We start from the raw sequence: 13521 nt of genomic DNA, 5'->3' as shown, positions 1-13521 counted from the left end.
GTTGGTGCTGTTCCCTACATTTCTCTTGTAGTTGACACGCGGTGAAGATCATGTCCATTGTTGTTCTTCAGTTGTCGGATGGCCTTTTCAACCTCATGCCGGGCTAGGGTTGTGCTGAGGTGCTGGCGGGTAGCATGCTGCGGGATGGAGTTGAGGGCACTCGCATCGAAGGCAGAGTCTCGGTTAAGGAGATCTTCGAAGTGCTCCTTCCAGCGAGCACTGACTGCCTCTCTGTCCTTGATGAGTACCTCTCCGTTCTTGGCCCACTGTGGGGTAGGACCTTGAGTGCTTGGGCCGTAGGTGTCCTTGACTGCGCTAAAGAATCCACGCACGTCGTGGTTGTCGGCTAACTGCTGGATCTCCTGCTCTTTCTCCACCCACCATCTGTTCTTTAGGTCGTGAGTATTTTGTTGGACCTCGGCCTTCAGGCATCTGTAGAGCTGCTTTCTTGCTCTCGAGTTCTGTTGCTGTTTCCAGATCAGGAATGCCTTGCGCTTGCGGCTTATTAGCTCTTGGATCTCCTGGTCGTTCTCGTCAAACCAGTCTTGGTGTTTCCTGTTCGAGTGACCAAGCATCTCTTCACAGGTGCTGATTATGGAGGCCTTGAGTGCAGACCAGGCGCTGTGGGCACTCTGTGTCTCTGAATCATTGGGAGTCGTCAGGTTGGTTGTGAGACGCAGTCTGAATAGGGCTTTCTTAGCAGGGTCTTTGAGTGCTCCAGCGTTGATTTTCTTGCGGCATTGCTTCTGTTGCCGCCACTGTTTTGGGGCTACCTTGATGGAGATGACAGAGCGGATTAGGTGGTGGTCTGTCCAGCAGTCGTCAGCTCCTTCCATGGTGCAGGTGATGCGGATGTCCTTGCTGTCCCTCGCTCGGACGATGACGTAGTCCAACAGATGCCAGTGCTTGGAGCAAGGGTGTTGCCATGAAGCCTTGTACTTGTCTCTCTGATGGAACAAGGTGTTGGTTATGACAAGGCCATGTTCTACGCATTTTGTCAGGAGGATGGTACCATTGGAGTTGGCTTTCCCTACCCCCTCTCTGCCGATCTCACCTCCCCAGAGGTCAGTGTCCTTCCCAACTCTGGCATTAAAGTCACCAAGGAGGATCAGCTTTTCGCCCATAGGGACTTGGTAAAAGGATTATTACTAGTCCTAGCCCCTTTAGAGCTATCCTGGATCAGGCGTATTCCTCAGACGTTCACTTTCAACTAAAGTTTGAGGTAAGGTAGCCGAATCTCAAAGACGCTTAATTGGGTCTAAAGGTCCGGACTATCTCTCCCTAAAGGAAAGGAACCACCTGAAGATGTTACCGTCCTCCAGATAGCACTTTTAATAAGTTTAGCTAGACTGTAACGTTCCAGATATTATGAGGGTCTGGAAAACTCCCCCAGAATTCTGCAACTCCTCACCAAACAGTGTACAGAGATTGAGTTTGCAAGTTTGATACAGAAGTATTATGTGAGACAATTCTAAAAATATATAGATTTATTAAAGAACCAACATGTAATTACAGTAGGTGTTTCAATCTCAACATTAACAGTTCCAAAAAGAGAAAGCTTTTAAAATCTTATTATCAGAGATCCTTATTCTCAAATCTTAACTTTGCTACATTTTTACAGTTTTTAGTCTTATTCAGAATATCCACCAAAATCAAATACAGTACCGTTGATCCCCGAGGTACAAAGAGTTGTAGACTTACAGAGCCTGCCTCTGTAGCCGAGAATCGCTTTGCCCCTTACAGCGAATCTATCATCCCATTTGGAAGTTCAGTATTTATATCCTTTCTCAGTGGTATTTCCTTTGAAGTTTTCTGCTGATGTAAGCTAATTATCTCTAGTCATTTTTCTGCTGACCCCTGCTATTCTTACAGTCAGTTCAGCTGGTAGCATTAAGAATTATGTCTCTACCCTAGATGTTCGAAGCTTACCATAAAAAACGGTGTAATCAGCAGGTGCATCTATTTGATGTAATTTTTACCAAGGGCTTCTGTTTGTGTCATTTTATGACGTGTAAATTAAAACACCTCAACCAGGGTGATCTATGCAATTCTTATTTACCTCAGCTGGTTGCAACACAGAATTGTGTCTCCTGTGTTTCATTTGATGTCATTTTTATGAAGGCATATGTTTCTTAATTTTCTGTGTTTCTTTCTGAAGTGTAATTTAGGACACCTTAACAGGGTGTACCATTGTGTTCTTTTCAAAGCTGCAGACTTCAGGAGCCTCCAAACTCCTGTTTCAATAAGGTTATTGATTCAGTGTCAACAACTTATCTTATCTCAATAGCCTGTATGCTGTTAACAATGCAGCTTTTCATAGCCAGGTTTCTAGATTTCCAGACCTAGTTTGTCATGTTTCAATAAGGCCAGAATTTTTTCATGGAATGGTGTATTTTTCTGAATAGGTATATTGCTTATTCCTTCACATCAGGACAGGGATTGTTCGAGGCTGGAGTAGAATTCCTCTTTGGTCTCGTCCGTGGCTTCCAGTGTTGGGGCGTATGCACTGATGACTGTAGCGCACTGATTCCAGGCTAGGGTGAACCGTAGAGTCATGAGGCATTAGTTTATTCCACAAGGGGAGTCTCTGAGATGTCCAACAAGCTCATTTTTTATGGCGAAGCCCACCCCATGGAGGCGCCGTTCTTCTTCAGGTTTGCCTTTCCAGAAGAAGGTGTAACCACCGCCTTGCTCCTTGAGCTGGCCTTTCCCTACCCGCCGGGTCTCGCTTAGGGCGGCGATGTCTATGTCGAAACGTCTGAGCTCCCGGGCAATGATAGCAGTACGGCGTTCCAGTCTGTCACTGTTGGGGTTGTCCATGAGGGTCCTGACGTTCCAGGTCCCGAACTTCATTTTAAAGGGTGGAAGATGCCTGTGCGTGAACACCATACCGCCACCACACACCTCCCATTGAATATAGCGGGAGTCGATCTTCTCGCTGCGCCCGGAGGCGATAATGGGAGGTGCTAAGGAGGCCAATTTCTAGGCCATTATGTTTTGTCATATTTAATTGTGGCGTTCCCCAGCACAATAAACCCCTGCATCACTTCCTGCCAAATCACTTTTTGATTGGTGGGAGCTTGCTGTCTGTTGCAGTCTGCAATGACACCCCTGTTGGGAAAAAATAGAAAAAAACCAATAAGAAATCATTCGGTTATCTATTATTGTATACAATGTGGCACTTTGGATTATAATTCATGTCCATCTTATACTTATAATAACCTCAGCTCCTCTACATTTTACCTGGCAGGGTGACAGTGGCAAATAAAAATAGCATTACAGCTCGCCACTTATAGGGCTCTCCTTTTGCATTGAGCAAAGATCATGGAGCCGCTCTATATTAAAATGTCATCATCAAAATTGTATACAGTGAGTCATCTGATAACTGTTGCATCAGTTGATTTACAAAGTAAATGTAACGTGTCATGCACACACTTTCCAAGAACGTGTGGCATTACAAATGAGCACTTAAAGTTAAAAGAACTGTTTCAGGATAAACATTCAGTTAAAACAGTTCTGATAAAGTTCTTATAAGGCCTCTATTGTAACTGAGATATTAGAAGAGCAGAGACAAATTGTTTCAGATTCCAGTGATCTCACTGAAGCTGTAAAAATTACTTTATAAAACAAGTGTCTTTGAAAGAATCTTCCAAGCAATCAAAATCTATCTCAAAACTATTTATATACGTATGATTTAAGCAGCTCTAGTTTTGACACGATATTGGTTGAATTTTTAAAGATGTCCTGCAGGAATTCAAAACTGGTCACTCCAAAATTATTCCAGGTAATTGGCAAAAGAACCAGTGAGGAGATACAGAGAATGTTTTTTACGCAACGAGTTGTTAGGATCTGAAATGCACTGCCTGAAAATGTGATGGAAGCAGATTTAGTAGTAACTTTCAAAAGGATGTATACTTGAAAAAGAGATTTTGCAGGGCTATGGGGAAAGAACAGTGGGTGGTGGTGGGACTTATTGGCTAGCACTTTCAAAGAGGCACGCTGGGCCAAATGGCCTCTTGCTGTGCTGTAAGATTCTAACTGCAAAATTTGACTTTAACAGTAACAAAGGACATTCCTTGGGGCTGCTGCCAGTCTCCCACCATAACCCGAGCAGAACCCTCCCAGGGGTTTCCTATTTGCCTTGTAGGGGCGGAACTTCCACCTATCCTTATGAGGTAAATGTCGCCAGGGGGCAGAGGCAGGGGCAGAATCTCCCTGTGCTGGGAGTTCACACTGCACTGGCTCAGTCAGGAACTGGTGTGACTCTGGAGACTGGGGCGCCAAGTGAATTGAGGTTTACTGGCCTCCAGTTAGGTGAAAGCGGGTCCCACCGACTGTGTCCAGGCCAAGGAAGCAGCCTGGACCCTCAAAGAAAGGAAATGTTTACTTTTTCAATTTGCTGATTGCCCCTCTTATTCATGGGGTCGAGGAACACATTGCTGGTGTCAGAGCAGGCCTGTGTAACTCCCCCTACCCCCCACCCATCCCTCTCCACCACCCCCCTCCATGGCAGTTGGGCACACTGGAATTTCCAGCCATGTAAGGCAGGCAGGGGCTGGAGTTGCACCCGTAGTGGCATTTACACCTGCCTGCACCATGCAAATCAAATGCTCTCCCACTGACCTTGCAAACTACAACAGACTCAGCGCCAGGGGACACTGGCGTGTGTGATCCCAGTGTAGCTGCGTGGATCGTGTCACAAGAAATTTTGGCCCCCTACAACATCAATAATATTGAAGTGCCAAAATAGTTCACCATAGTCCAAAGAGTAAATAACTCTTGTTAAAATTGGCACACTCCTGGACCTAATGCATGTGTGGGGAAAATGTCATAGAATCATAGAATGGTTATAGCACAGAAGACGGCCATTCAGCCCATCGAGCCCGTGCTGGCTCTCTGCTAGAGCACTTCAGCTAGTCGCACTCCCCCGCCCTTTCCCCATAGTCCTGCAAATGTCTTTCCTTCAGATACTTATCCAACTCCCTTTTGAAAGCCTGATTGAATCTGCCTCCACCACCCTTTCAAGCAGTGCATTCCAGATCCTAACAACTCGCTGCGTAAAAAAGTTTTTTCTTACGTCGCCTTTGGTTCGTTTGCCAATCACCTTAAATCTGTGTCCTCTGGTTCTCGACCCTTCTGCCAATGGGAACAGTTTCCCTCTATCTACTTTGTCCAGACCCCGCATGATTTTGAACACCTTTATCAAATCTCCTCTCAATCTTCTCTGGACCAAGGAGAACAACCCCAGCTTTTCCAGTCTATCAACGTAACTGAAGTCCCTCATTCCTGGAATCATTCTCATAAATCTTTTCTGTACCTTCTCTAAAGCCTTCATATCCTTCCTAAAGTGTGGTGCCCAGAATTGGACACAGTACTCCAGGTGGAGCCGAACCAGCGTTTTATACAGGTTCATCATAATTTCCACTCTTTTGTACTCTATAACACTAGTTATGAAGCCCAGGACCCCGTAAGCCTTTTTAACTGCTTTCTCAACCTGCCCTGGCACCTTCAATGATTTGTGCACACATACCACCAGGTCTCTCTGTTCGTGCACCCCTTCAGGATTGTACCATTTAGTTTATATGTCCTCTCCTCATTCTTTCTACCAAAATGTATCACTTCACACTTTTCTGCGTTAACTTTCATCTGCCACGTGTCCGCCCATTTCACCAGCCTGTCTATGTCTTCCTGAAGTCTATCACTCTCCTCCACACTGTTCACTATACTTCCAAGTTTTGTGTCATCTGCAAATTTTGAAATTGTGTCCTGCACACCCATGTCCAAGTCATTAATATATATCAAGATAAGTAGTGGTCCTAGAACTGACCTCTGGGGAACACCACTGTATACCTTCCTCCAGTCCGAAAAACAACCGTTCACCACTACTCTCTATTTCCTATCACTTAGCCAATTCTGTATCCATGCTGCCATTGTCCCTTTTATTCCATGGGCTTCAACTTTGCTGGCAAGCCTATTATTTGGCACTTTGTTGAACGCCTTTTGGAAATCCATGTACACCACGTCAACCGCATTACCCTCATCAACCCTCTCTGTTACCTTATCAAAGAATTCAATCAAGTTGGTTAAATATGATTTGCCTTTCACAAATCCGTTCTGGCTTTCCTTAATTAATCCACACTTGTCCAAGTGACTGTTAATTTTGTCCCTGATTGCTGTTTCTAAAAGCTTCCCCACTACTGAGGTTAAACTGACTGGCCTGTAGTTGCTGGGTTTATCTTTACACCCTTTTTTGAACAATGGTGTAACATTTGCAATTCTCCAGTTCCCTGGCACCACCCCTGTATCTAAGGAGGATTGGAAGATTATGGCCGGTACTGTTAAATCCGTGAATCTTGATGTATGGTGTCCTTCAAGAAATAGACAGAGGCTGCAGAGGAACAATCAACAGGTATTTATTGGATGAGGGTTACTCTAAAACTAACTGTACAGATCACTACTCAGGGTTTATATACAGGTGTGGTCACTGCCGGTACTACAGTATACAGGAGCTGTAAAAAGTAATTCTCCCCTTAAAGGTACATACACTACAATTCCTCCCCTTTTAGATTAACAGTACCATAACATTCATTTAACAATTAAATATCAACTAATTACAATTAACACTTTTAACATGCAACATTAACTGAAAATAGTCTATTTATAAATTCCGTCTTTGGGGAGGCTTCCTGATCCTTTCTGGATAGCGCCTTTCCTGGGTGTCTTGCTGTTGGTGTGGAGGCGATTCTGGCCCCCTGTCGTCGGTTGGTTCATCAGCTTCCGATGCTACTGTTTCTGGGGTAGATGCTACTGGTATGTCGGGATCATCACCAGGTACGTATGGGCGAGACATGGGGTTGACTCGTTCCTGTGACTCTAGGATCTGGTCAACATGGCGTCGCACAATGTTCTCCCCAACATCCACTGTGTACATTAGTGGCCCCTGCCGTGTGCATATCATTCCTGGTTGCCATTTCTCTGTTCGGTAGTCGCGGGCCAAGACTGGTTGCCCTACATTGAAGCTCCTTGTCGGCTTCTCATTGATGTGCTGGAATTGCTTATTCTCAACATCTCTTCGTACATTTGGTCTGAGCAAATCCAGACGAGATCTCAACCTTCGGTTAAAGAACATCATGGCCGGGGTCTGGTTGGTGACTGCATGTGTCGCATTTCTGTAGGCTAACAGGAAATTGTCCACCTTGTGCTGCAGTGGAATGTCGTTATCGCACATGGCCCTTACTGCTTTCTTAAAGGTTTGTACGAACCTCTCAGCCAATCCATTTGTGGCTGGATGATACGGGGCGGATGTGTAATGCTTTACCCCATTCCTCTTCATAAATCTTCGAAACTCCTCGGACACAAACTGTGGTCCGTTATCAGAGCAAATCTGCTCTGGCAAGCCGTTCCTGGCAAATATGGTCCGTAGGACTGCAATAGTTTTCTCCGTGGTGGTGGAGGACATTTTGATCACCTCAGGCCATTTCGAGTGCGCATCCACGGCTATTAAAAACATTGAGTCCATGAATGGACCAGCAAAATCAATATGCACCCGTTGCCATGGAGATGAGGGCCACTCCCATGGGTGTAGAGGGGCATATGGTGGTGCATTTTGTACCTTCTGGCATCCTGAGCAGCTCTTTGTCAGGTCCTCGATTTGCTGATCGATCCCCAGCCACCACACATAAGCCCTAGCAAGGCTTTTCATTTTCACCCCTCCCAGATGGCCTTCGTGAAGCTCATTGAGCACTCTCTCCCTTAACTTGGGTGGAATTACCACTCGGGATCCACACATCAAGGTCCCCTGGCATACTGACAGCTGTTCTCTTCTGGATGAGAATGCTGGCAACAGTGAGTCGCCATGTGTTGGCCATCCCTTCACCGTCAAGTCATATACCCGAGACACTGTCGGGTCATTTCAGGTCTCCTTCTCTATCTCAGCGTTAGTTACAGGCAAGCGTTCAATTATAGTCGAATGAAATATTTTGACAGGGTCCACTGCTGGTGCTTCCTCCACAGTAGGCAGTGGCAGGCGTGATAGCCTATCAACGTTTCCATGCTGTTTTGTGCCCTTATACTCGATTTCATATTGGTTCGCCCCTAGAAAAAGGGACCATCTTTGTAGCCGTTGCGCAGTCATCACCGGAACGCCCTTCTTTGGATTAAAGATGGAGACAAGTGGTTGGTGGTCAGTCAGCAAGGTGAACTTCTGCCCGTGCAGATAGTGGTTGAACTTTTTCACTCCCCACACTAGGCTGAGGACCTCCCTGTTAATCTGGGCGTAGTTACGCTCGGCTGAGGTTAGTGATCGTGACGCAAAGGCTATTGGCCTCTCTGAGCCGTCCGAGAATTTGTGCGACAGCACCGCTCCAATGCCATAGGGTGATGCATCACACGCCAACCGAATTGGTAGTGCTGGGTTGAAATAAGCCAACACCTCTTTTGATGTGATCAATTCTTTGCTCTTCTGGAAAGCTCATTTACATTCGTCATTCCACTTCCATGGTACCCCCGTTGGCAGTAGGGTGTTCAGTGGGTGTAGTACGGTAGACAATTTTGGCAACAACTTATGGTAATAGTTCACCAGCCCGAGGAACGACCTCAGTTGTGACACATTTTCCAATGCTGGAGCCTTGACTACTGCCTCAATCTTTTCAGGGGACTTATGTAACCCCTCTTCATCAATAACGTGGCCACAATACGAGATCTGCTTCTGGAAAAACTCACATTTGTGGCGATTAGCTCGGAGCCCATATTCCTTCAATCTAGTGAGCACCTGCTCCAGGTTGGCGAGGTGATCACTGTCGTTATCGCCCGTGACCAGGATGTCGTCCAAATAACACTGGGTCCCTGGAATCCCTTGCAGGACTTGATCCATTGCCCTTTGCCAAATCGCTGGAGCTGATGCTACCCCGAACACCAGCCGGTTGTATTGGTAGAGACCTTTATGAGTGTTGATCGTGAGGTACTGTTTCGAGGCTTCTTCTACCTCCATTTGCAGGTACGCCTGGGTCAGATCAATTTTAGTGAAGCGCTTCCCTCCAGATAGCGAGGCGAAAATATCTTCAATCCGCGGAAGCGGATATTGTACCGTGTGAAGGACTGGGTTCACTGTCACCTTAAAGTCCCCACAGATGCGAACCTTCTTTGGATCCCCAGGCGTATTACTCAATGACCTCTTCATTATAGGAACGATGGGTGTAGCCCACTCGCTCCAGTCCACTTTGGACAGTACTCCCGAACGTTCCAAACCTTCCAGCTCTGCTTCGACGGCTGGGCGGATCGCATAAGGCACCGGTCTGGCCTTAAAAAACTTTGGGCTTGCATTTTCCTCTATTTTGATCATCGCTGTTATGCCTTTTAGTGTTCCGAGTTCCTCCTGGAACACTTCTTGTGCGTCAGTTAGCATTTTTGACAGTCGTCCAGGTGTGACGTCATCATCCTTTTTGGCATTTCCAGTCAGTGCTTGTATGGAATGCCAATCTAGCTGTATCTTCCGGATCCATTCACATCCTAGTAGTGGTGGTCCTCCCTCTGGCAATACATATAGGTCCATTTTTGGTGTTTCCTTGCCGTTATATATAACGTTCACCCTTATTTTTCCTTTGGGGTAGATTTTTGCCCCGTGTACATCTTCAAGATGATCTCTGTATCTCTCAAGGGTATATGTGAGAATAGCCGCTTGTAGTCCCTTCGGTTTATGACTGTTAGGGCTGATCCTGTGTCCAATTCCATTTTCACTTGGACTCCGGCTATCTTGAGCGTGACCCAGATAGTTTGGTGATCCTCCGTTTTGATCACATTATGTAGTTTCAGACAACCCAGCTCCTTGCTTCCGGAGTCTGTATCCCTTTTCTGTTCGTCTGAACTACTCTCCGTCACCTTATGTACCTTCTTGTACTTCTCCTGTGGAGATTTCTTGCTGCTGGTTTTCTTTTCCGACCTGCAGACTCTTGCTATGTGTCCTACTTTTCCACACTGTCTGCACACTTGGTCCTTGAACCAGCAATCCTTATGGTCATGTGTTGTTCTGCCGCAGCGATAGCACTTCATTGTTCCATATGCCATTTCATTTGTGCCATATTCTTGCGGTCTCCATTGTATCTCAGCCGCGCCCCGTGCTGCTGCTTCATGTGATACTGCCATGCTGAAAGCTTTATCCAGCGTAAGATCCTTTTCTGATAGAAGCCGTTTCTGGGTTCCTTCACTTTGAAGCCCACACACGAACTTGTCCCTTAAAGTATCTGCTAGTCCCGTTCCAAACTGGCAGTGTTCCGATAGCTTGCTCAGTTCCATTAAATACTCAGCATTACTTTCATCTTTATGCTGGTTACTTTTGTGAAACTTAAATCTTTCTGCTATCAGCAGCGGTGTGGGGTTTAAGTGGTCCCGTAGGATTGACACTATGTTTTCAAAATTCTTTCCCGCTGGTTTCTCTGGGGTTACTAGGTTTCGCAGTAAGCCATATGTTTTTGCACCCATTGAATTCAACAATACCAGCGCTTTCTTGTCATCTGGCACTTCATTCGCCTTGCAGTATACTTCAATGCGTTCGACATATGTCATCCAATCTTCGACTTCATTGTCGAACGCTGTGATACTGCCGCTCTTCGACATTTTTTTTTGGTGTGGTTAGACTGGCTCAAAATGGCGTCTCCCGCGCTCTCCCTTCATCTCCGCTGCGGCTCAAAATGGCGTCTCTCGCGCTCTCCCTTCTTCTCCGCTGCAGCTCAAATGGCGTCTCCCACGCTTTCCTTTCTTCCTCCGCGGACGCTGCTCAGCCCTTGAACACCGGCCGCGCTCTGCGCGTTTTCCTGCGTGCCTCTCGCGTTGACGCCGCTCGGTCCTGAACCCTGGCTGCGCCCTGTGCGCTTTACCCTCTCTCTCTGCTCCCGTCGACGCTGCTCGGCCTTTTCCTGTGCCGTCGGTCGGCTCTAGCCGCCGCTGTGCGGGAAGGGTCTGCACCGTACCTGTTGCCAGCCCGCCTCGCTGGAGTCTCTGCCGGATGGTCAACGCCCGTGCCTCTGGAATCGGCCTTCCTCTGCAGAGTTGCAGGTAGGTTCGAATCGCCTCGTCACCAATGTTAAATCCGTGAATCTTGATGTATGGTGTCCTTCAAGAAATAGACAGAGACTGCAGAGGAACAATCAACAGGTGTTTACTGGATGAGGGTTACTCTAAAACTAACTGTACAGATCACTACTCAGGGTTTATATACAGGTGTGGTCACTGCCGGTACTACAGTATACAGGAGCTGTAAAAAGTAATTCTCCCCTTAAAGGTACATACTCTACAGGTACCTCCGCGATTTCTGCCCTCAATTCCCTCAGCATTCTAGGATGCATTCCCTTCCGCTCCTGGTGATTTATCTACTTTAAGTACAGCTAGCCTTTCTAATACCTCCTCTTTATCAATTTTTATCCTTTCAAGCATCTCCTCTACTTCCTCCTTTAGTATGTCTATGGCAGCATCCTCTTAGAAACATAGAAACATAGAAGATAGGAGCAGGAGTAGGCCATTCGGCCCCTCGAGCCTGCTCCGCCATTCAATGAGATCATGGCTGATCATCCAAATTCAGTACCCTGTCCCTGCCTTCTCCCCATATCCCTTGATCCCTTTAGCCTTAAGAAATATATCTAACTCCTTCTTGAATACATTTAATGAATTGGCTTCCACTGCCTTCCACAGGTTCACCACTCTCTGGGTGAAGAAATTCCTCCTCATCTCTGTCCTAAATGGCTTACCCCTTATCCTTAGACTGTGACCCCTGGTTCTGGACTCCCCGACCATCGGGAACATCCTTCCTGCATCTAGTCTGTCCAGCCCTGTTAGAATTTTATAAGTTTCAATGAGATCCCCTCTCATTCTTCTAAACGCCAGTGAGTATAAGCCCAATCGACCCAATCTCTCCTCATACATCATTCCTGCCATCCCAGGTATCAGTCTGGTGAATCTTCGCTGCACTCCCTCCATGGCAAGAACATCGCTCCTCAGATAAGGAGACCAAAACTGCACACAATACTCAAGGTGTGGTCTCACCAAGGCCCTGTACAACTGCAGCAAGACATCCTTGTTCCTGTACTCAAACCGTCTCGCTACGAAGGCCAACATACCATTTGCCTTCTTAACCGCCTGCTGCACTTGCATGCTTACCTTCAGCAACTGGTGCACAAGGACACCCAGGTCGCGTTGCACTTCCCCTTCTCCCAATCTATTGCCGTTCAGATAATAATCTGCCTTCCTGTTTTTGCCACCAAAGTGGATAACCTCGCATTTATCCACATTATACTGCATCTGCCATGCTTCTGCCCAATCATTCAACCTGTCCAAATCATACTGGAGTTTCTCGGCATCCTCCTCACAGCACACACGCCCACCCAGCTTTGTGCCGTCTGCAAACTTGGTGAATACAGATGCAAAGTACTTGTTTAGTACCTCAGCCATACCCTCTGCCTCCATGCATAGGTCTCCTTTTTGGTCCCTAATTGGCCCCACCAGGACATCCAGTTCTGTCAAAAGGCCATCGACCTGAAACGTTAACTCTGTTTCTCTCTCCACAGATGCTGCCTGACCGGCTGAGTATTTCCAGCATTTTCTGTTTTTATTTCAGCTTTCCAGCATCCACAGTATTTTACTTTTGCTTAGAATTTATTGTTGGAAATATTAGAAGTTGAATAATTAAAGCATTCATATGATATCATAGGACATTCTTCTGTCTGCTATTTTAATGCGGGTGCTAATCTGTTTGCTTTGAATGGATTAACAGCTTCGCTAAAATAGCAGTCATCTGAGCGTGCTAAGCAGTCCTGTTGTCAATTTTCAGCTCTTATATTTCTTCGAAATACCCTTATTACCCTTATAGGACCATCTTATTAATCAGTATGGATAGCCAAAAAAAACTTGTAGAAATCTTGCTTGTCTAGAAATTTTTGCAACCCTGGTGTAATTTCCCTCCCTAACTGTGCCTTACCTTTAGAAAGGAAGCATTCTTGCACAGATTAGGGTTGCTAGAGTGAGGGAGTACTTTCTGTTTATCTCCTGTTAATTCCTTTTATCGCCTGTTAGTCTCAACAGTAATGTCTCATCCTACAGTTTAGGCTAGGAACAGAATCTAGAGAGATAACGACTGCAAATTTCACATATATCCACAAATTCTGCTATTTATGTAATCCAGATGACCCAGTGATCAAATGTGGTAGATTTTGTTCTCGCTTCGATAAGGATCTCAAATAGCTTTTGAAAATCAGGAAGGAAAGGATAGTTCAGGAAGGAGGTTTCTAATGAGAATGATGATTTCAATCATTATCTTCAGACGCAAGACTGCAGATTAGAGACTGGGATCTCACTGCTTGCCCTTGATCGTACTGGAGGCTGTGTTTTCTTTCTGCTAATAAGGCAAAGGCATGCTTAACGTTTTGCTCAGCCTTTGCTGACAGTGAGCTCCATCTCAGTTAGATAAGCTTAAGGAGGTGCAAAGGACCTCGGCATGTGGAATCTGTGGAGCAGTGGAAAATTTTATGTTTACCG

The sequence above is a fragment of the Somniosus microcephalus genome, chromosome 23 (assembly GCF_052327205.1).
Source record: "Somniosus microcephalus isolate GS21.2 chromosome 23, FLI_Smic_1.0, whole genome shotgun sequence".
Classification (NCBI taxonomy): Eukaryota; Metazoa; Chordata; class Chondrichthyes; order Squaliformes; family Somniosidae; genus Somniosus; species Somniosus microcephalus.
This window is presented reverse-complemented; position numbering follows the sequence as displayed.